At 47.3% G+C, this 21,721-nt stretch overlaps 1 pseudogene; it reads right to left on the bottom strand.

The window, feature by feature from the left end:
• LOC138467393 (zinc finger protein 208-like) overlaps positions 1 to 21,721 on the bottom strand; it is a 419,830-nt pseudogene that overhangs the window by 257,856 nt on the left and 140,253 nt on the right.

Raw genomic sequence — 21,721 nt, 5'->3', positions numbered from 1 at the left:
AGTACTAAGGCTACCAAACTGCCTTTCAATTACTGTCATAAGACAAGAACTAGCCTTGGATGATCTCTATACAACGGTGTTATGGAAATCACTGGCACTATTGCGAAAGACGCTAATAACAAATAAAGAACCCGCATATGAAATTCTAGCAGTCAAAGATATGAAATTTGCCGGAGATGCATACACAAAATGGTCTAAGAAGGGACATGACATTATGATAGCCGCTAACATATCTGAAGAAATGCTGCTAAAGTGGCCACAAGTCGCTAAAAGAAAACTAAAAGAATGGTCATGGGCAGGTAATATAGCAAGACTGGAAAGTCAGTCATCTGCACCCAAACTTGGGCCGACTGCTAATAAAATGAACAAGATGCCAAGGTACCTGTTACAGTTTCCCTCGAGGCATCACCGTGATCGGTTTCTAAAAATGAGAATGAATGCGATAAGAACTAAGGAAATCTTATTAATAAGAAAAGATGCAGAGACCAGAGACAATCGGTGCAGATTCTGCCATGAGGACACCGAGACAGTAAAACATTTGGTAGTCGCCTGCCCCAAACTCCGATCCTTAAGATCTGTACATCTGATCAAATACGCCCCGAGAAATGAGAACATGGAGGACTGGTGGTATCGAATACTGAGTGGGAGTTCTATTCACCTAATATGCTCAGTGATAAACTTTATCGATGCCATTCAATTATAAAGATTACGTGAAGGGAGGGGCGGGCATCCTGAGGTTGTAATGGAGTTGCTCTGTACAAGACGACGTGTTAAAACAAAAAGTTTAATAATAAACTAAGTTAAAAAAAAAAAAAAAAAATATGAACTGGATAGGGCCAAGGTGGGATTTTTGATTTCTAACTTAGTGGGGAATGCGTTGGCATGGGCTACTCCACTAGTTACCAACTCTGACCCAGCCCTTAATGATTACAGTACTTTTGTTCAACGCTTCCGGGATAGGTTTGAAAGAACCGAAGTTTTGTACTCTACTTTTGAGACTTTATTAGACATACGCCAAGGACCAGCTGATGTTCAAACCTATGTTACCAATTTCCAGAAGGTTGCTACAGAAGCAGGTTGGCCTGAGACGGCACAGCAAGCCATTTTCCGTCGCGGTTTACATGACGATATCAAAAATGAATTAGCTCGTGTCGCCAGACCTTCTACCTTTCAGGCACTAGTCTCCTTAGTTCTGCAAATTGAGTTCCGTATGGCCGAAAGGAAGGCAGAAAGGAAGAGACCCAGACTTACTGTACCCATTCCTCACCACCCTCCCTTACCTGAAAAATGGTCTGCAGATGAGCCTATGCAGATTGGTATGGCCCGAGGCCCCCTCACCGCTAGCGAAAGAAAGAGGCGTAAGGATCTAGGACTGTGTATGTACTGTGAATCCGATACACATTTATTACGAGATTGTCCTGAAGTTCCACCTAGGAGACAGGGAAACGACAAACCCCGACCTTGAACAGGGAAAAGGGAGGGGTTTCGACAGTGAATCCCTGTTAAACTACTCAGCCAGCTATGATCAATAATTGCAGCCTGATGGTCATTAAGATCCACTTAGACTGGAAACAGGAAAGCCCGGTGGAATGTTTGGCAATGCTGGATTGCGGTGCCGCGGGCAATTTCATTGACGACAAATGGGCAACGGAACATAAAATCCCCAGACGCCAAAAGATACGCCCAATACCCGTGGAAGGGGTTGACGGCACACCTCTAACTTCGGGTCCAATTGTTCATGAAACCCAGGAATTAAGAATCAGGATGGCGGCTCATCAAGAATACATGACTTTCGATTTAATACGTGCAGCTCATTTCCCGGTTATACTGGGAATCCCCTGGCTCAGACAGCACAACCCTTGTATTGATTGGAAACTGAAGACAGTAGGATTCCAGTCTCAATATAGCGAGCAGAATTGTTTAGTACCGGTGGAAACACCTCCTCTGATACACGCGTCCCTTCAAGATACTTCCTGCAGCGTCAACACAGTACCGATACAATATCAGGAATTCTCTGATGTGTTTGCAGACACTCAACCACGAAGCCTTCCGCCCCATCGGAATGAGGACTGTAAGATTGATCTTGTGCCGGATGCAGTAGTGCCATTTGGTCGGATGTTCCCGCTTTCCTTACCTGAAAAGGAAGCACTTAAAGAATATTTGGCAACCAATTTACAAAATGGCCTCATCAGAGAGTCATCCTCTTCAGCCGGAGCTTCTCTTTTTTTTATTTCCAAGAAGGGAACCACAGAACTCAGACCCTGTATTGATTTCAGGGGCTTAAACAGCCCTACAGTACGGGATAGATATCCCATGCCCTTGATGAAAGACTGTCCAAGGGGCTCGTGTATTCACAAAGCTTAATCTCCGAGGAGCCTATCATCTTCTAAGAGTTCGTGAAGGAGACGAATGGAAGACGGCATTTAGAACTCCTCTCGGCCACTATGAATACAGGGTCATGCCGTTTGGGCTGGTCAACGCTCCTGCACAGTTCCAGCGTTTTATGGATAAGATCTTTGCTGATATGCTGTATAATACAGTAGTGATTTATCTAGATGATATACTTGTTTATTCAACTTCCCTAACAGAACATTGTCATCATGTTAATGAGGTTTTACGACGACTGCGACAACGCAGTCTGCTAGCCAAGCCAGAGAAATGCGTTTTTGAGACAACCACAGTTCCTTACCTGGGGTTTATCCTTTCAGCTGACAAGGTGCAAGTGGATCCAGCCAAGACTAAGGCCATCTCACATTGGCCTGTACCCACTTGTGTCAAGGACATACAGAGATTTCTGGGACTCTCAAACTTTTATAGAAAATTCATCCCGAATTTCTCCGACATAGTGCTCCCGATCACAAACCTACTCAAGAAAGGGGTTAAGTTTGTATGGGATCTGAAGGCAGAACAGGCTTTCAGACAACTTAAAGAAGCATTTGTTTCAGCCCCTATTCTGAGGCAACCAGACCAATCCCAGCCTTTCATAGTCGAAACCGACGCTTCAGGTGGCGCAATAGGAGCAGCTCTGTTGCAGCAAAAAGAGGACGGGTTGGAACATCCCATCGCATATTTTTCTAGAACACTCAGTTCCAGCGAACGGAATTATTCTGTACTTGAAAAGGAGCTTTTGGCTATAAGACAAGCCTGTGAAGAATGGAGGCATCTGCTTCAAGGAGCCGTTTACCCGTTCCAAGTACGTACCGATCATCGGAACCTAAAGGTCCTTCAGCAGATGGAGTATCGAAATTCTAGACATGCAAGATGGGCTTACTTCTTTTCCCAGTTCGATTTTGAAATCACTTATTTGCCAGGAAAGGACAATCAATTGGCGGATGCATTATCCCGAAGCATGGGAGAAGATACAGAGGGATTTCAAGGCCATGAAATCTTGCTTGCAGGAAAAAGATTCATTAACACAGTAAATTCCTTCCTCCAACAAGTACAAACAGCTCAAAGGGAGCAAGGACAGCATACCAATCTAAGATTACTATACAAGGGTGACTACCTCTTCAAAGACAAATCCTTATATCTACCAACTCAGGAGTTACGTGATCTTGCTATGTCATGGTGTCACGACCTTCCCGCCGCTGGACATAAAGGACAGAAAGCTACCTTGGAACTGACTTCTCGTCATTTCTGGTGGCCTACGATCACCAAGGATGTTAAAAAGTATGTCACTACCTGCCCTACGTGTGCCCAAAACAAATATCCATACTGCAAGCCCTTGGGTCTGCTACAACAAGACCTTCCACCGGCAGGTCCCTGGCAACACATTTCAACTGACTTCATAGTAGATTTACCCATTTCTCAAGGATACTCTGCTATCATGGTTACGGTGGACTCCTTCAGTAAGCTGGCTCATTTTTCACCACTCTAGGGAACACCAACGGCTTCTACTACAGCCGAGGTATTTTTTAGAGATGTGGTTAGGTTACACGGACTTCCTAACACTATAGTCTCTGACAGAGGCACACAATTTACATCCAAATTCTGGGCAAGTCTGTGTAAATTGTTGGAGATAAGAAGATCCCTGTCCTCAGGATTCCACCCAGAGAGCAATGGACAGACCGAACGCCTAAATGCCACTTTGGAGCAATACATCAGATGCTTCTGTAATCAAGAACAGAATGACTGGTATCAGCTTCTACCCCTGGCTGAATTTACATATAATAACACAAGACATTCAACCATAGGTATGAGTCCATTTCATTGTACCTAGGGATACAATCCAAAACACATACCACTGTTCGGACATATCTCATCTAATGTTCCATCTGTGGAAACACTTCTGAACAATCTACGGAACCGACAAAAAGAAGCCCAGACCAATCTACAAAAGGCTCGTGGAGACTACAAGAGATGGGCTGACCAGAAGCGAAGACCTAACCCCACATGGGAAATTGGTACGAAAGTATGGCTGTCGACCAAGTTTCTACCTAGATGGGTACATCATGGCAAGTTCTCACCTAGATTCATTGGACCTTTTTAAGATAACGGCGAAGATAAACCCAGTCGCCTTTCGTTTAGCTCTACCACCCAAACTGGGGAGAATCCATCCAGTATTCCACACATCTTTACTGAAGGCATACGTACCAGATCCTCATGCTAGAAAGATGAAGAAGGCGAATTACCAGCCCCTTGATGTGGATAAGGAATATGAAGTCTCTAGATTGCTCGATTCCAGATACAAGAAGGGTACATTACAGTACCTTGTGTTGTGGAAAGGATATCCCAGGTCAGAAAGCTCCTGGGAACCGATTCGCAACATATCAGCACCCAGACTCATACAAAGATTCCATTGGATGTATCCGGGTAAACCTGGAGGAAGGCCTTTGAGAAGGGGTCATACTGTCATGAAACACCCATGGAGCCTGTGGAAGAGATGGAAACAATGGAAGAAGGACTGAGTTCCTCCTTTACCTGGACGTTACGTTCTAGCCTCGCTGGAACAGAGGCTATAATTAACGGTCAGGTGTGGCAACCGGTGCGTTGCAACTGATTTCTTTCCAACGCTAGTTGACAGTGCTCCTGTCTCGTGCTACTCCTTGTTTTCTACCCATTTGCCTTTCCATTGTTTGTCTGCCTGCCTTATATCGTACATTTTTGCCACCACGCCTCCTGTGGGGAATATTTCTTCTTTATTTTGGACCTTTCCCTGCCCGCACTTTCTTGTTAATTTCCCAGCGTGTGTGTTTGTTATTTTGCTGGAGTCAGCAGACACCTGCGTTCGCTCTGGGGCTTTTTTACTCAGCGAGCGTGGACTTGCTATCTGCAGTTCTTTTCAACACACGCTTTTCCAAGCAGCTGTCACTTCAACTCGTGCCCCCTGAGTTGTGTGCTTCCTCTGACCTGTGTAACCTCTCCTTCTGTTTATTTTACTTAACCTTGCTCACGGAGTTCTTGGAATCTTTTCCAAAGCTTAGACATTGCACCCAAGTGCATTCTGGTAAATGTAGTACTCTAAAGAAGTGGAATTCCAAGAAGGATTGCGAATTACCCATTCGCTGAGCAGTATTCCAAGAAGGATTGCGAATACTTATTTGAACAGACCAACTCACCTGAAACTACCAGGGTTTTTCTGCTGCGGCTTTTCCCTGATTTGGGGTGGGCTCCCCGGAGTCCCCGCTGCCGGGCATATAGCCTTACTGGCAAAGTGGCCTCCGGGGGAGCTCGGCCCTATCTCTTCAAACAAAAGGGCAAGACGGTGAAAAAGAAGAACCCAAGAGCCTGGAGAGAGAAACCTGTGAAGACTTCTTCAGACGAGCCTTCGGAAGCCAACTCAGAGACCGCAGGTGAGGAGTGGGAGAGTGATACGGGTACAATTGTAGACACTGAACAGCACGAACCTGAGACATATGGCGTCAGGAGTGGTATGCAATACAACTGATAAAAGGTGGGGGACCCTACAATACACAAACACCAAAAGCTTCCCCACCTACGTTAGCTACAGCAGAATCAATAGGTTTCGGCATGCACACTAGTGCCGCAGCCATTATCGAGGCTGGTGAGAGATAGCTAGTCCATACAGATGTAGTTTTGTCCTCACCAAAGGGAACCTGCATTAGATTGGTCTCTTAGTCTGCACATTCATGGAGATATGATCTAGAAATCAATGCCAGAGTAATTGACTCTGCCTATGGAGGTGATATAAAAATCCTGTTGCTTAACTCCGGGTGTTGTGCATATAAAGTTAAAGAGGGTGAACGAGTTGCCCAAGGAATCATAGAGAAGGCCAGAAGGCCATAAAAAGACAAGCCGACCCCTACAGAAAAAGAAACTGAGCTCATTCCAGGTTTACCATTTGCCCAAGACAGTGATCCCATTCTAGCAGAGGCTTTCACAGCGGTCATATCTGAAGCAGAAGGTCAGGCTGAAGCTGGCCTTTTCTTTTTTTTTTTAAAGAAATACGGGACCTAATACCCAAGAGCACTTCTAGAACCCATCTGGAAATCCCCAGAAGTCACCAGAGGGTAGCCCTAGATTTCGGCATTCTCTTTTAACTGCTGGACACCAGGGAGTGAATAAAATGCAGGGCCAAATTATTCCAAAGCTTTATTGGTGTAAGGAAAGGCTTGGTAACATCAAGGAAGACCGACACAAATGAGACACAGTTTAAGGGTATTTATTACATTTTAAAGGGTTGGTTAAATGCCTATCTAAACCTAAATCTAATTATTGGAGCAAGCTACAACCATCAAATAATAATAACGCAGTCCTAGTCCAGTCTGTCAAAATAAAAGGGCCTATGCTAATAACCCTATTGCCAATCCTTACTTCTAAATACAAAATAGTGTAGGACAGTAGTGTATGGAAAAAAGGAAACGTGTTCAAGAAACAATGTCAGGACAGTTGAGCAGATGGCCTCCCTTCCCCATGCTTTCTGCACGGGAGAAGGCAGCACGCTCGAGCCTCGTGCACACTCTGGCTTCCTCGGTACGAGGACACAGTTCGATGGTTCAGCTGGTCTCACACCACTGTGGCAAAGACTTTAAGAACAAAAAGGATTCTCAAAAGAAAAGTCTCTTGTCAAAACACAGGCTTCCTCCGTCTTGAAACAAAGTTATTATTTATTTATTTTTTTGCAATTTTATAGCGCTCACACAGCCCGCGGGCATCGAGGCGCTGTTACAGGAAATGTTTGTTTTTTAGTTGTGTAATTGTCTCTTCTTTTTTCTTTTCTTAGTTGCATATTTATAATGCGCTTAAATACCCAGAGGTTTCCAAGCACGGACGCGGGGATCGAACCTGTGTTGCTTCGTGTCGTTTTGCTTCCAAGGCGAACACGTTGCCGCTGAGCTATCCTCCCGGGACAAGTTCACTTTGCTCGTCAATCACAGACTTGCTTTGTCAGAATACAGGCTTCTTCCACCTTGAAACAGAAGTTCACTTTACATGTCAATACACACAGTATTACCTTCTTTTCCAGTGACTGCTGGTACTTGTAGTTCCTTATGTTACTCGTACAGTTCAATATCTCAATATCAGGACCTTCTGTGCCAAAGTCTCTTTGCCATTCAAAGTGTCTTACTGCAGAGGGTCTGATGTAGCAAACAAAACACAAAAGTTCCTTTCCTTTGTCAAGATTCTCACATTAATAAGTTCATGATTGGTCTCCCTCCTTTGTGCTTTGACCACGGGTCCCCCTCGTCCGGTCTCAGACCCCTTTTCTCACAATGTTCACAATTCACAACTTGGTCCCCCTCGTCCGGGCTCGGACCCCTTCTCTCACAATTTTAACAATTCACAACTTGGTCCCCCTCGTCCGGGCTCGGACCCCTTTTCCCACAATGTTCACAATTCACAACTTGGTCCCCCTCGTCCGGGCTCGGACCCCTTTTCCCACAATGTTCACAATTCACAACTTGGTCCCCCTCGTCCGGGCTCGGACCCCTTTTCCCACAATGTTCACAATTCACAACTTGGTCCCCCTCGTCCGGGCTCGGACCCCTTTTCCCACAATGTTCACAATTCACAACTTGGTCTCCCTCATCGGGGCTCGGATCATGGATCCCCCTCTTCTGGGCTCAGATCCCTTTTGACACCAGAATCGACTTGACCCGTCGCAGGACCACTTTGATTTACAATTCTTTAAAACTCTTTAACTTTCACTTTTGACACTTCTCAGCTGGATACCCTCCAGAGACCTTCAATTGGGCACACACGCGGTGCTGTGGACCACTCTGTTTCACAGCTTTGCTCTTTCGGACTATAAGTCCCAGAATGCACATTCAAGGTTTTGGTCCCACTTCGCCAGTTACAGGCACTTTTGGGATTTACGCAAAGTTCTTGACACAACAGGTTATCCCGCCTTAGCGTCCCTCAAGTCAGAGGGTCTCCACCTTTTACCCTCAGTGATGAGGTGTTAGCGTGTCCTCAATGGGGATTCACTTGAGGTCAGGGTCTCACCACCTGCCTCTCTCTACCTGGGTTTCTGGAACCCACCCAGGGAGCAATTACTGATTTAAACACTCCCAGAAAAGTGTAGCTGGAGTTTTGGTTCCCTGGGGCATGGTTCCCCCGCTACACTGTAGCCCCTTTGTATTCACAGGCCACAGTGTCTTGGCAGTCCGTCCCCCTTCTGGCTTCCCAAGGTTCTCCCAGCTGCTGACTTCTCCTTCTGGTCTTCACAGTTCCTTCAGCATCCACTGCTCACTCAAAATGCTGTTCTGGCTGCTGCTTTTATACTCCCAGCTTGGGTTAATTGGAGTCAGATGTGAGTGTTTGTCCCTCCCTCTCTATTCTCTGTCTGACCTCGTTATCGGGACAACATGCTCATGACTCCCATCTGCCTCCTTTTCGTCCCAGTAGTTGAACTTCTAGAATGGAAGTAGGGGCTGTGGGAGTTTAGGTTTTTCCAGAGATCATGGAAAACCCATTTAGGTTTTTGTCAGGATTAAGAGGGTAAATGGATTGTGGTGGGTGAATGGATTTTCTATTGGGTCCTTGTGTTTTTATAGATGGTTTTAATTTCCCTGGTTGTTTTATACTTTTTCTTACAGAAAGGTACTGGGGTATGATGGGACTATTCTGACAATATCCCAGGACAACTGAGGGGATGTCAATGTAGGAGTGTATCAGAACAGGAAGAATACCATGTCTCGGCCAAAGACGTGTCTCCCATAGACCCCAATGACCCCCTGCCTATGTGATCCTCCCTTGCTCGTCCGCCCCGGGTTTGGGATCCAAGAGCGATGGCCCTCCCCTGGCCACCTGAACAAAGGAGCCCCGGGAATAGCCTGGGATAAACGCCTCAGGTTTCTCACATAGGCCAAGGATCTATGGTGACATTAAATATCAGCAAAAGCAGCACGTCCCTTCACTCGAATTGGGATGGTTATTCCCGGGCCCCTTAATCCATCTAGGCTAGGAAACAAATGTATACTAGTCATCGTAGACTTTGCCACCAGGTACCCAAAAGCTCTGTTTACCATCCACAGACAGGCGGGCTGTTCGAACGCTTCAACCAGACTTTGAAAAAGATACTGAGAAAGTTGGTAGAAGTGGATGGAAAAAATTAGGAAAACATGACCCCTTGGATCCTATTTGCAGTGAGACAATCACCCCAGGCCTCACTTGAGTATTCCCCTTTTGAGCTCCTTTACCGAAGTTAACCTAGGGAGGTGCTTGACATGCTGAAGGAAACCTGGGAGGAAAGGGAAGTGGCAATGGTACTGACTACTCAGACTGCCCAACATTTGAGGCAACACATGACTCTAGTAAGGGAAATTGTTAATGACGGGCACAACAATCCCAAAAGACAAACTATGGCGGTCATTACAACCTTGGTGCTAAGTGCACCAACTTTACCACCATGGTGTAAACTACGTTTACACCATGGTGGATGGCGGATTTACCGCCCCATTCCAAGGTGAGTGGGGCGGTAAATCCCCATTTCCCATTTTCCCTTCCCCATTCCCATTTTTGCCCCATAGGGCATAATGGGAGTGGGGAAGGCGCTAATTACGCCGCCGTAAATTACGGCGGCGTAATTAGCACCATGGCGGGTTAGCGCCATGGACTTTAACGCCTGCCAAAAGCAGGCGTTAAAGTGGGAATCCGGCGTTAAGGGTTAACGCCGTCGTTAACCCTTAACGCCGGGGTTGTAATGACCTCCTATGACATAAAGGATTGACCACGCTCCTTCTCAGTGGGCCAGAGAGTATTAGTCCCTTTACCCACCTCAGACAAAGAAAATATGATCTAAATGGTATGTACCATATGAGATCCTTGAAAATAAAGGTCCCTATAACGTGTTTTTTTAACCTGACTGAAATCAGAAAAGGCAGCTGTACCATGTTAGTTTGTTGAAGGAGTGGAAAGTGGACCCATGCAAAACTCTTCAACAACCATTTATATATTTATTTATTATTTGCTTGTTCAGCACTTATACAATAAGAAAATACTGTTTCAAAGCACCCACAGTGCAGGGAGGGAACAAGGATGGGAAAAAAACATTCAAGACACAATATTTAAGAGCAGAGGGGAGTAAAGGTAGAAGGGACACACCTACTATGCCTTGCGAGTATTCAGAACGTGCAAGTGCATCAAGGAAGAGGGAAGAGGGGGAAAGTGCTGGGGAGTCCAAGCTCATGGGTGAGCCGCAGATGAAATGCTAGGAATGTTGAGTGCTACACAGACTGGTTCCGCAGGAGGTGTAAGCGCGAAACTCCAGGGCGGGGGGTGTGCAGATGCAAGTGCTGTGGATAGACAGGAGCTGGGCAGGATTGGTGTGGGAGGTCAGGGTCCCGAGGATGCATAAGGGCCCAGGACACCGATCACAACAACTGTGGGATTAACAGGGGAGAGAGGAAGGAAATGAGGAGGAAAAGAGGAAAGTCTTAAGGCGCTTCCAGAATTTGAGAAGATCCTGCCTAAGGCGCAGAGCGAGGGGGAGGCTATTCCATAAGGGGGGGGATCCTGCAGAGAAAAGTGATCGACCGCCTACTCGCTGTTTAGCAAAACTCATTACACATAGAGAGGTGGTGCCTGAGGAACATAGTGGTCTAGAGGAAGAGTATTTAGTGAGATAAAGTTGAAGATGGTCACAGAGTGGAAGATGGTAGATGCAGGAGGAGGCTATTGCTGTAGTCAAGTCTAGAGAGAACTATGGCGTGGGTCACATTGGGCCTCTGGGGGAAAGTGAGAAGGAATAGCTGAAAATGGGACTTCTTGGCAATGTGCTGAGTGTGAGGGGGAAGGAGAGAGAGGAGTCGAAGATGACTCCAAGGTTTCTGGTTTCAGTTGACAGCATTGGGGGAGAGCCCAAGGAGAAAGGCCAGAGAGTGTGGAAGTCATCTGCCTAAAACTGGAAGTTGGAGGAGAAAGAGGCAATGGAGCGGGCAAGGAGCGCAAGATAGATGTTAAAGCGCCAGGAGGAGAATATACAGCCCTGGGAGACACCACAGGTGAAGAGGGAAGTACGAGAGGAGAAGGTGCCCAGGATGACTTGGGAAGAGCGGTTAGTGAGGAAAGAGGTCAGCCAGTCCAGTGCCCATTCCGAGATACCGAGGGTATCGTGGAGCCTTTGTATGAGGATGGAATGGTTGACTGTGTCAAAGGCAGAGGAGAGATCGAGAAGTAGGAGTATAAGGACAGCTGGGGAGTTGGAGTCCAGAGATGCAAGCAGTTGTTCACGGGTGTTCAGAAAAGTTGTTTCCGAGCCTCTGGATGCCCAGAATCCAGATTGATGGGCCTGGAGACCACCAACAAGTTCAGTGTGTGAGTTGAGTTGGGGGCAAGGCCAGCTACTCAAGTAGCTTCCTAAGGAAAGGGGTGAGGGAAATAGGGCAATAGCTGGCAGGGCAAGTAGGGTCTGATGATGTTTTTTTTCAGGAGTGGGCACACAAGGGACTACTTAAGAGGGAGGGGAAAGATCCAGTGGCAAAAGAGTGATTGCAGAAATCAGCGAGAGCAGGGACAAAAGAGCCGATCAGGCAGGTAAGATTGGAAGCAGGAACCCAATCGGGGAAGATTAAGGCAACTCCCCCATCCCCCAGCCAGTCGGTGAGGTCAAGGCGTGTAGATGATCTTGAAGCCATCAGGGAGGAAGCAGTCAAAGGCAGTGACTGAGCTTGCATTGAAACCAGTCTCTGTAAGAGCGAGAATATCGAGGTCAATGTCTTCAAGAAGGAGACAGAAGTCAGAGGAGTGGTTCTTGGCTGAGCGTGCGTTAAGTGTTGCCAGGTGGAGGCAGTCTGTGCCTTTGAAGCTTTTCTGAGGTGGAGTAGAGTGGTGTGGAACACCAGTCAGAGGAGGGAGAGAGATAGTAGATGGGGGAGGTGCAGGAGAAGGAAGGAAGTCAATGAGAGAAGGCAGGATGTGGTCAAAGAGAAGGATGTTGGGTTGTGGACCCTGAATCAGAATGGTGCCAGTGTGATAGACATTAACGAAGCAACATGAGGATGAGAAACCAGCCAAGAGGACTTCCCACTTGGTGCCACCATTAATGGAAGAGTAAGAGGAAGGAGAGAGAGAGATGCGATCGGGGGGCACAGATCTGGATAGGGGACAGAAAAGAAGATATCAGTGAAAACCTCTCTAGAGGAAGCACTGACATAGGTGTCTGCAATGGGAAGTCCAGGGTTTGCACTCAAGATGTCTTTTTTGTGATTTTTCCTACTGGACTTTGGGAGAGAAGGAGTGATAGGAGGAGTGGCTGCACAGCACAGTTCTAGCTAAACTCACCAGGAGGCCTAGTAGGTGAAGTCGGAAAACCAGAAGGAATAGAATTACATCAGATAAGTGGGTCAGAAATGTATGAACTAAACACACCGAAATTCGATTTTGAAAACGGAGGCACAAAAACAATGCAGTGTTACTCAGATGTAAAACTAAACAGGCCAGGCAGATGGTGCACAGATCTAAAGCTAAACACACCTAAATTCGATTTTAAAATGGAGGCAGCAAAACATGCAAAGCAGATGGTGCACAGATCTAATGCTAAATTCGATTTTAAAATGGAGGCAGCAAAAAGAGTGCAAAGATCAATGATAAACACAAATGGGACTCGCAAGTCCAGTGAACGAAATGAAGTTAGGTTAGGCGGGGATGAAAGAGGTGAAAGGCACAGTAGACGCATCAGGAGAGTTAGTGTTGGGGTCAGCCAGACTCGCTTTCATGTCTGCATGGATCGTGGATAGACTAGGATCCAGTGACATAGGATGCAGTCCAGTAGTAAGTCAGGAGGTTGGATCATTGTGCAGTGAATCAGAGAGCCCTCTGGCCCTCCTTGGTCTGGGCAGGCACAGGCAGGGCCTTAGATGCATGGGCAGGCACCTACCTCCCAGTGTCCCTGATTGGCTCAAGTAGTGATGAGACAGCCAATCGTAGGGGACCAGGCTCGGAGCAGGAGGATGGCTCCAGTGGCCTAGACAAGGGCGGCCATCTTGAAAGGTTGCCTCGAACAGCAGAGAGCAAGCAATATGTGAAAAGGCCTTTTAAGCATTTATGTGCAACTCACAAATACGGTGGCAACATTTTGAAAAATGCAAATTTTGTTTGCATTAAAATGATAGCAACATGCTCAGCAATGTTCTGTGCCCAATTGCGCTTACCTCCATGGTATGCTGCTCAGTATGAGGGAGAAGGCATGAGATGAGGAGTAGGGCTGTAGGGAGCTCGATCTTCTGCTGCTTCCTGGCTGGGTGACTTCCTCCCAAACCTCGATGTGGGCCTTAGATGCATGGGCTGGCTCCCGCCTCCTGTTGTCCCTGATTGGCTCAAGTAGTAATGAGACAGCCAATCATAGGGGAGCAGGCTCAGAGCAGGAGGTTGGCCTCAGTGGCCTAGACAAGGCGGCCATCTTGAAAGGTCGCCTTGAACAGCAGGCCAAGGCAAGCAACATGTGAAAAGGCCTTTTAAGCATCCCAAAGCAGCACAGATGCATAAGAAGAAAGAACATTATGCTACAGAAACATTTGCCAGCACCTTGTTTGAATTTAGGTGCAACTCACAAACACGGTGGCAAAATTTTGAAAAAGGCACATTTCATTTGCATTACAATGATAGCACCATGCCCAGCAATGTTCTGTGCCCAATTGCGCTTAACTCCATGGTATGCTGCTCAGGATGAGGACGAAGGCATGAGATGAGGAGTAGGGCTGGAGGGAGCTTGATCTTCTGCTGCTTTCTTGCTGGGTGATGAAAGAGAGACACATTAATGACTGAGGTGGGCCAAGAGAATACCCTGCTCTCTCCGGAAATTATCCCTAGAACACCAGACGTCATGATCCCAGTCAGAAAACCTAGTCTTCACTCAGGCACTCAGGCTAGGCAGAACACATTCATACATGCCAACATTCGGAGCCACCTGGGAGGGAGATTTCCACAGGGAAATCAGGAGACCTACATTTTCCCATAGGAATGCATTGGGGCTACAGTAATTTTAGGCGGGAGAACGTGAAAAATAGCTCTATTTTTCATCGAAAAATCAGGAGTCTCCTGCCTAAATCGGGAGGGTTGGCATGCATGCACATTACAGTAATCAGCAGATCAAAGGTGGGTGTTAGCCTGGCACATATGGCATTTTCACCATTCACAGCATCCAATCCCATAGACTTCCATGGGTTTCAATAGTAATTGTATACTCAAAGATGGCCGCCGGGAGGACCCATTTACAAGCTGCAGCACGGGACTATTCATTTGTCATTGGGGGCTACTTAAGCCCTGCCTCCACTGCAAAGCACGCTTCGTGTCTGCTCCGCTGACAGGGGTGTAACACTACCAGCGTTTTCCTCACAGAACCTAAAGAAACCAAAGATAAGAGAAATATCAGTTCTTGCGACAATTACAGAGCGTTACAGATAACAGATAAGACTTACTTGACAGAAGTTTTACTCACAACCGCAACATCTTCGGTCAGAAGTTTCACTCACAGCCGCAGCATCTTCCGTCAGAAGTTTTCACTTGCAGCCGCAGCATCTTCCGAAGGTTTTCTCTCAGCGTTCCGAAAACCTGCAGAAAACACAAAAGGTATTTAATGATAAAAAACAAACTTTACAGACTAAAAGAGAAGATGTTTTTAATGTGCTTACGTACCTGAAGTTTAATCAAGTTCATGGGCGTAATTTTAGGGAGGGATAGGGGTGTTTGTCCCCCCCAACTTTCATGGCACACCATTCTGTGCCCATTAATTTTGCTTGGGCACCTTTTTTTTCAGATGCCATGTCCCCCCAACATTTTAAGCAAAGTTACTCCACTGCTCAAGTTATCACATCACAGTTGTTACCGCACTCCAATGTTGAAGGTTGCAGTTACTCTGAATTGACAAACTTATGTTTTAAGGTTTTCTCATCCCGAGTAACATGATATATGATATGATAGTTTATTTATATAGCGCCTGTACACAATGTGTTTCAAAGTGCTTCAAGGCAAGGGAGGGACGAAGGGAAAATACAATGACATTCTTACAACAGTAAGGATGTGAAATTAACTATCATACTCGGCCTTACGACATTTCAGATAGTGCAAGTGCTAAAACATAGATAAGGAAGGGAGGGGGAGAGTGGGAAGAAAATGGAAGCAAACAGGCGACTACCGTACTAGGCCTGATGACATTTCTGGTAGAGCCGGAGGAAAACAAAAGGTGAGGAAGAGGGGTGCAGAAAGGGAGGGGAAGAACAAAATAAAACATTGCAGCCATTCCGCATTCATAGTTTCTTCTTCATAAAGAAAAACTCATCTTTTAAAGCGCGCATCATTTTTAGTCACTGCTCCAAACCCTAGAACCTGCAAAAAGGGGAAAAGACAAAAGAAATTAGCATGAGAGATCTCTCCAACATAGGAATCATTTAAAACTCTTAAGGACTATAGTGTCTTCATCTGCTTAACTACCCTAAGACTCATTCTTTCAATGATAGACACTGTGGCGCTGCCCCTTTAAGGGATGCGCACGTGGCGGCGTGCCGCTGCACGCCGCCGCGTGCAGTATAAATAAAGGGGGTGTTCCCGGCCGAGTTAGTGCGACCGGGAAGCCCAAGCAGAGCGGACATCTCCGTGTGAGTCTGTTAGTGCTGGGGGCTTACGGACATCGCAAGTGGGGCTCATGGCACACTCCCGACAGTGGCGACGAGGTTGGTGTAATGCCTAGGCCCGGCGGTGAAAGTCGCTACAATTTTTCTTCCTGAAACGGAGATCCTTGAAGATTTTCGTTTCGTGCCGTAGGCCGTGCAATTACCACGCGGCACGCGGCCATCTTGGATTACGGCCGTGGACACTCACTGGGCTCCGGTTTGAACGGCGAGAGGCACCCAGGCCAAATTTTTTGACAAACTGTTAGCAGGCAGTTATACCTGTACACCCATGCCCGAATTTTGGATTTTTCTTGATTTCTGGGCTTCCTACGTCGAGTAAAAAGCGAGGTGAAGGGCTGAAATGGCTGGGCCTGCTTAGCCCAAGACATCCTTGGCTCAATTTTTGGGGCATCTGTGCCTGTACACAGCACCGCTGCAGCTGAGGATTCATTTCTTCATCATCCTCCTCATCATCACCGCCAGGTTGGACTTTGTATTGCCTGTGTGAGTATTGACTGTGCTGTGGTGGTGGGAGTGAGTTGCGGCCCCCAAGATCCACGCTGGGGGTGCCTGTGTGCTCTAACCCATGAACGGGCCTGGTGACCAGGACGGTGGGCATCCCGTAGACCAACAGCAGCTTCCAGCCCAGCCCCAACTTCCGGTGCAGCCTCAGGCCCCATTGCCTCAGGCTCCACCCGTGGTACAACCGGTTGTTCAGCCGCCACCTCCTGTCATGGCCCAGGCATGGGCGCCAGTGTCTCTGCAGCCCATTCCTGAGTTCGATGTCTCCGGCCCACCATCCAGCCTGGGGCCCAGATGGAAGAAGTGGGGGGGCCGCCTCGATATGTATTTTAGGGCCACAATGGATTTATTGCGTTCTTCAGTATACCAAGTTTAGCCATTGTTCATATCAACACGCCCCTGTTGAAAGCAGGATGGAGAGCTCCACAATTACAAGACAAAGGTGAGAAGGGAATTTAGCACCAGAGTTAGAAGGGAGGGGGTGATTTGTAGGTGTTTATACACACCTCATCCAGTAGTTATCACAGTTAATAGTTTTTACAACATATCTATTGTTGTTATCTGTCTGTCCTAACAGAAAAAAGAATCCTAAAGACTTCCAGGTATCAGGTCTACAGGCTGAAAGGTTATTACGCTCCCGAGGAGTCCAGGTAAGTGTTACAGAACGCGAAGCCTATACTTAAAATACTCCACCCGAGCGCAATGGAAAACACAGAAAGAGACAATTTGTCCCAGATTTTGGGGGAGTTAAGGGCAGAAGTCCACTAAGCAAGGTCAGAAGCCAATTCTCTTAGGAGAGAGTTGGTGGTTAATAGAGAACGCACTGATGAATTGGGTCGCCAATTATTACAGTCTCAAGCAGGACAAGCACCACTTCCTGGTGGTCTCCCACAGGGTCAGGTTTCCGCTCCCAGCCCTCCTCTGCAGGTGGTTTTACCGGGGAACATCCCATTAGCAGCCCCAGAAAGGTTTATAGGAGCTCCAAAGCGCTTCGCAGTTTTCATGAATCAATGTAATTTACATTTCCTGTGTCGACCCAGGGACTTTCCTTCAGATCAGGCTAAGGTGACGTTTGTGTTATCATATTTGAGCGGACATGCTGCTGATTGGTCCATTCCCTTAGTCAATCGAGATGACCCATTATTAAGAAACTTCCCTGGTTTTCAGCAGGAGTTAGAGAAACTCTTTTCCCATCACACACAGAGACCGGCCTTGAATAATGAGCTGCTCTCTTTACGCCAAGGTAATCAAGAATTATTGGCTTACATAGCTTCTTTTAATAGATTAGTAGCAGAGACTAATTGGCCTGAGGAAAAGAGAACAACACTCTTTTATCGAGGATTACGAGGAGAACTCAAAGCCATATTGGCCCAGGTAGTGAACCCTCCTACGGGTTGTGCCGAATTCATTGACCTAACTATACAATTGGATCACCAGTTGCAAGCTAGACGAGTGATCATGCCAGATCAGAAAATAGATCCCTCTATTTCTGTTCAAAAGACAGTGGAATTCGTCAAGTGACTGGAGGTCATTCAGAACCAATGCAGTTCGAGGTCCAATTTCAAAAGAAGAAAGTGAAAAAAGCAAAGAGCAGAATTTGTGCCTCTATTGCGGTTCAACTGGTCATCATCTTCGTAATTGCCCACGGAAACCTCCATGGAAAACAGTGGGAATATAACAAAAGTTGAACTGTCGGAAAACTCCAACCCCGACAAGTGTAGAGATCGACTTGTGGAGCCAGAAGAAGGAAATTCAGATATCTAATTTCGTTGTTCCAGCTATCCTAAGTAGTGACCTTCAACCTTCCAAGGTTTATGCTCTTGAAGCATATGTGGACAGCAATTGGAAACTACATGGATTACGAACTAGCAGGCAAGATGGGTATTGGTATGCATCCAAAGTCTGTGGTAGAGAATGTCACTGCAGTTGATGGTACTCAGCTAACATCTTTTTAAATTAATAGCGCAGGACATGGGTGAAATTATTGCTGAAGGGTTAATTTCATCTCTCATGTATGGTTCTATTCCCACGACCTTAAAACATGCTTTGGTCATTCTGCTGCTAGCTCTATGAGGAGTTTATCTGACTCAATTGAAATTATAAGGTTCCTGTCCGAATGTTCAAAGTACTGTGTCTAATAAACCTCAATCTAGCCCTTACCTTAATACTAACAAACAAAAAGTCTTCTAGGTCCCGTAGAAATGGCTCTGTTCTTCTGGATAAGTACAGTCAATATCAGAAACTCGCACGTGTCTTCCTTCGGGGGTTTTCCCTCTCCTTCAGGTTTGTAATCGATATCAGATTGAGTATTTCGAAGGTTATTCCACAACAAAAGTTCCTATTTTTTGCAGAGATTCTTCTTGAAGGGTTGAAAACAAAGTTAAAATTCTTTAACAACGTTGAAAGGGTCTCTCCATGAGTCTTTCAAGGTGACTTTACTTCTTCCCCACATGAGGCGGCCTGATTGGCCATCGGATTCCATCAATAGCAGGGTCCAGTTGGGCCAGACATGACAAAAGGCCTTCATTTAAGGCAACACCTCCGTGTCTGGCCCTGTCTGGGCGTGGAGGAGCTGCACGCCCCAGCCTGCAGCTTCCTTCTACCATTGGAGCCTAATTCCTGCAAAAACCGATTCCCTGCCCCTACGAATATCCGCTCGGCCGGTAAGATGGCCAAAAGCCATCTAAAACCCCACAATACCTCCCCACCTCAGGCCCCCTTGCACACCTCATGTCGGTCGCGGGCCGAGAGGCGAAGCCGAGCAGGGAAGGCCGTGAGGAAAGGCCTCCCATGCTCTTATCAGCTCTGCTGCGAGGACCAAAGCGATCGCATCAGCTGGGAGGCGAACGAATCGAAGTCGGAACAACCATGTGTTCCACACACACAGCGCCATTCGCCGCATGTCTCACGGCTCCGCAATCACTCGAAATGGCGTCCATGGTTGCCATGGACGCCATCCCAACAAAGAAGCCAGCCGACATCACCGCCGCGAGCCCGAGCGCCCATTTGCTGCCTCTCTCTGCCTGCCCCTCCCCTCCTGCTTTAAACGGAGGGGGAGAGGGCCGAGAGGCGAAGCCGATCAGGGAAGGCCGTGAGGAAAGGCCTCCCATGCTCTTATCAGCTCTGCTGCGAGGACCAAAGCGATCGCATCAGCTGGGAGCCGAACAAATCGAAGTCGGAACAACCATGTGTTCCACACACACAGCGCCATTCGCCGCGTGTCTCACGGTTCCGCAATCACTCGAAATGGCGTCCATGGTTGCCATGGACGCCATCCCAACAAAGAAGCCAGCCGACATCACCGCCGCGGGCCCGAGCGCCCATTTGCTGCCTCTCTCTGCCTGCCCCTCCCCTCCTGCTTTAAACGGAGGGGGAGAGGGCCGAGAGGCGAAGCCGAGCAGGGAAGGCCGTGAGGAAAGGCCTCCCATGCTCTTATCAGCTCTTTGCTGCTCGTCTGCTGTCTGCCAGAAATCTATGCCGCACTCCGGAGGTAAGAGCCAGAACCACAATTCACCTCGCTCATACCCATGCCTGCATAGTAGATTCATCAGATTACGCTCCCGCACGCTGCAGGCCACTCTCTACTCCCATCCCCTACCCACGAACACCCGCAATGCCCGGCTAAGCTCGCGCACCTCACCGCCCTTGCCATATTTGATCACTGCAAGACTCATCCGCCCAAAGCCTACAGCGTCGATGAATACAGACAATAAAGCAGATAATAAAGTACTGTACCACTTCCACAGGTGTGCCACAACCGCACAAAACTTGTCACCACTTGTGCCCACTTCTACTGAAAGTGAGCCCCCCAGTGTAAAATCTGTGGTTAGCAATTCTTCTACCACCATTTTGAATGCTACTGTGCCAAATGTTTTACAACCTGTGTCCACCACTTCTCAAACTAGGCCCCCCAGTGTAAAATCTGTGGTTAGCAATTCTTCTACCACCATTTTGAATGCTACTGTGCCAAATGTTTTACAACCTGTGTCCACCACTTCTGAAACTAGGCCCCCCAGTGTAAAATCTGTGGCTTGCAATTCTTCTACCACCATTTTGAATGCTACTGTGCCGAATGTTTTACAACCTGTGTCCACCACCTCTGCAAATAGGCCCCCAAGTGTAAAATCTGTGGTTTGCAATTCTTCTACCACCATTTTGGATGCTACTGTGCCAAATGTTTTACAACCTGTGTCCACCACTTCTGAAACTAGGCCCCCCAGTGTAAAATCTGTGGTTTGCAATTCTTCTACCACCATTTTGAATGCTACTGTGCCAAATGTGTTACCACCTGTGTCCACCACTTCTGAAACTAGGCCCCCCAGTGTAAAATCTGTGGCTTGCAATTCTTCTACCACCATTTTGAATGCTACTGTGCCAAATGTTTTACAACCTGTGTCCACCACTTCTGAAACTAGACCCCCCAGTGTAAAATCGGTGGTTAGCAATTCTTCTACCACCATTTTGAATGCTACTGTGCCAAATGTTCTACCACCTATGTCCACCCACTCCCCAGCCACTACCGAACCCCATCTTAAATGCGCCATGATTAACGCTAGATCCATCAATGCCCACGCTTTAGACATCCACGACCTCCTAACCACCCATGACCTCGATCTACTCATGATTTCTGAAACATGGCTACACGATGCATCTGGCCCGGCACTCACCCTCGCACTACCACCTGGATATTCCATCACCAGACAAGATCGGCTTTCCAAAGGGGGAGGTGTAGCAATTATTGCCAAAGACTGCTTTTCTATCAGGAAGGTAGAGAAATCCCTGCACAACAGTGACTACCTCCAAGTCAAAATTAACCTATCTCCCCAATGTACCATTGCTGTCCACATTGTCTACCGCCCCCCAGGCCCAACAGGTGACTTCCAAGCCTCTCTCATCCACCTCCTCTCTGACAACCTCAAGAAACAATCTCAAGCCATTCTCCTGGGGGATGTTAACCTAGGTCTCCTGGACAGGAAGGACCCAGCAGCCAAATCTCTTGACTCAGCCCTCAAGGCTCTGGGCTACAACAACACCATCTTTAGCCCAACCCACGCCCAGGGCAGAAACCTTGACTGGATTGCGCAACATAACTGCCCACTCATCATCACTGGAAACTTTCCCACCCCATGGTCAGACCACCACATCATCACTTTCAGCATCCTCACCACCCGCTCCACCACCCCCCCACC

The sequence above is a fragment of the Ambystoma mexicanum genome, chromosome 4q (genome assembly GCF_040938575.1).
Source record: "Ambystoma mexicanum isolate Mex_15411 chromosome 4q, UKY_AmexF1_1, whole genome shotgun sequence".
Lineage (NCBI taxonomy): Eukaryota > Metazoa > Chordata > Amphibia > Caudata > Ambystomatidae > Ambystoma > Ambystoma mexicanum.
The sequence above is the reverse complement of the archived record's forward strand: the minus strand, read 5'-3'. Positions and strand labels throughout refer to the sequence as shown.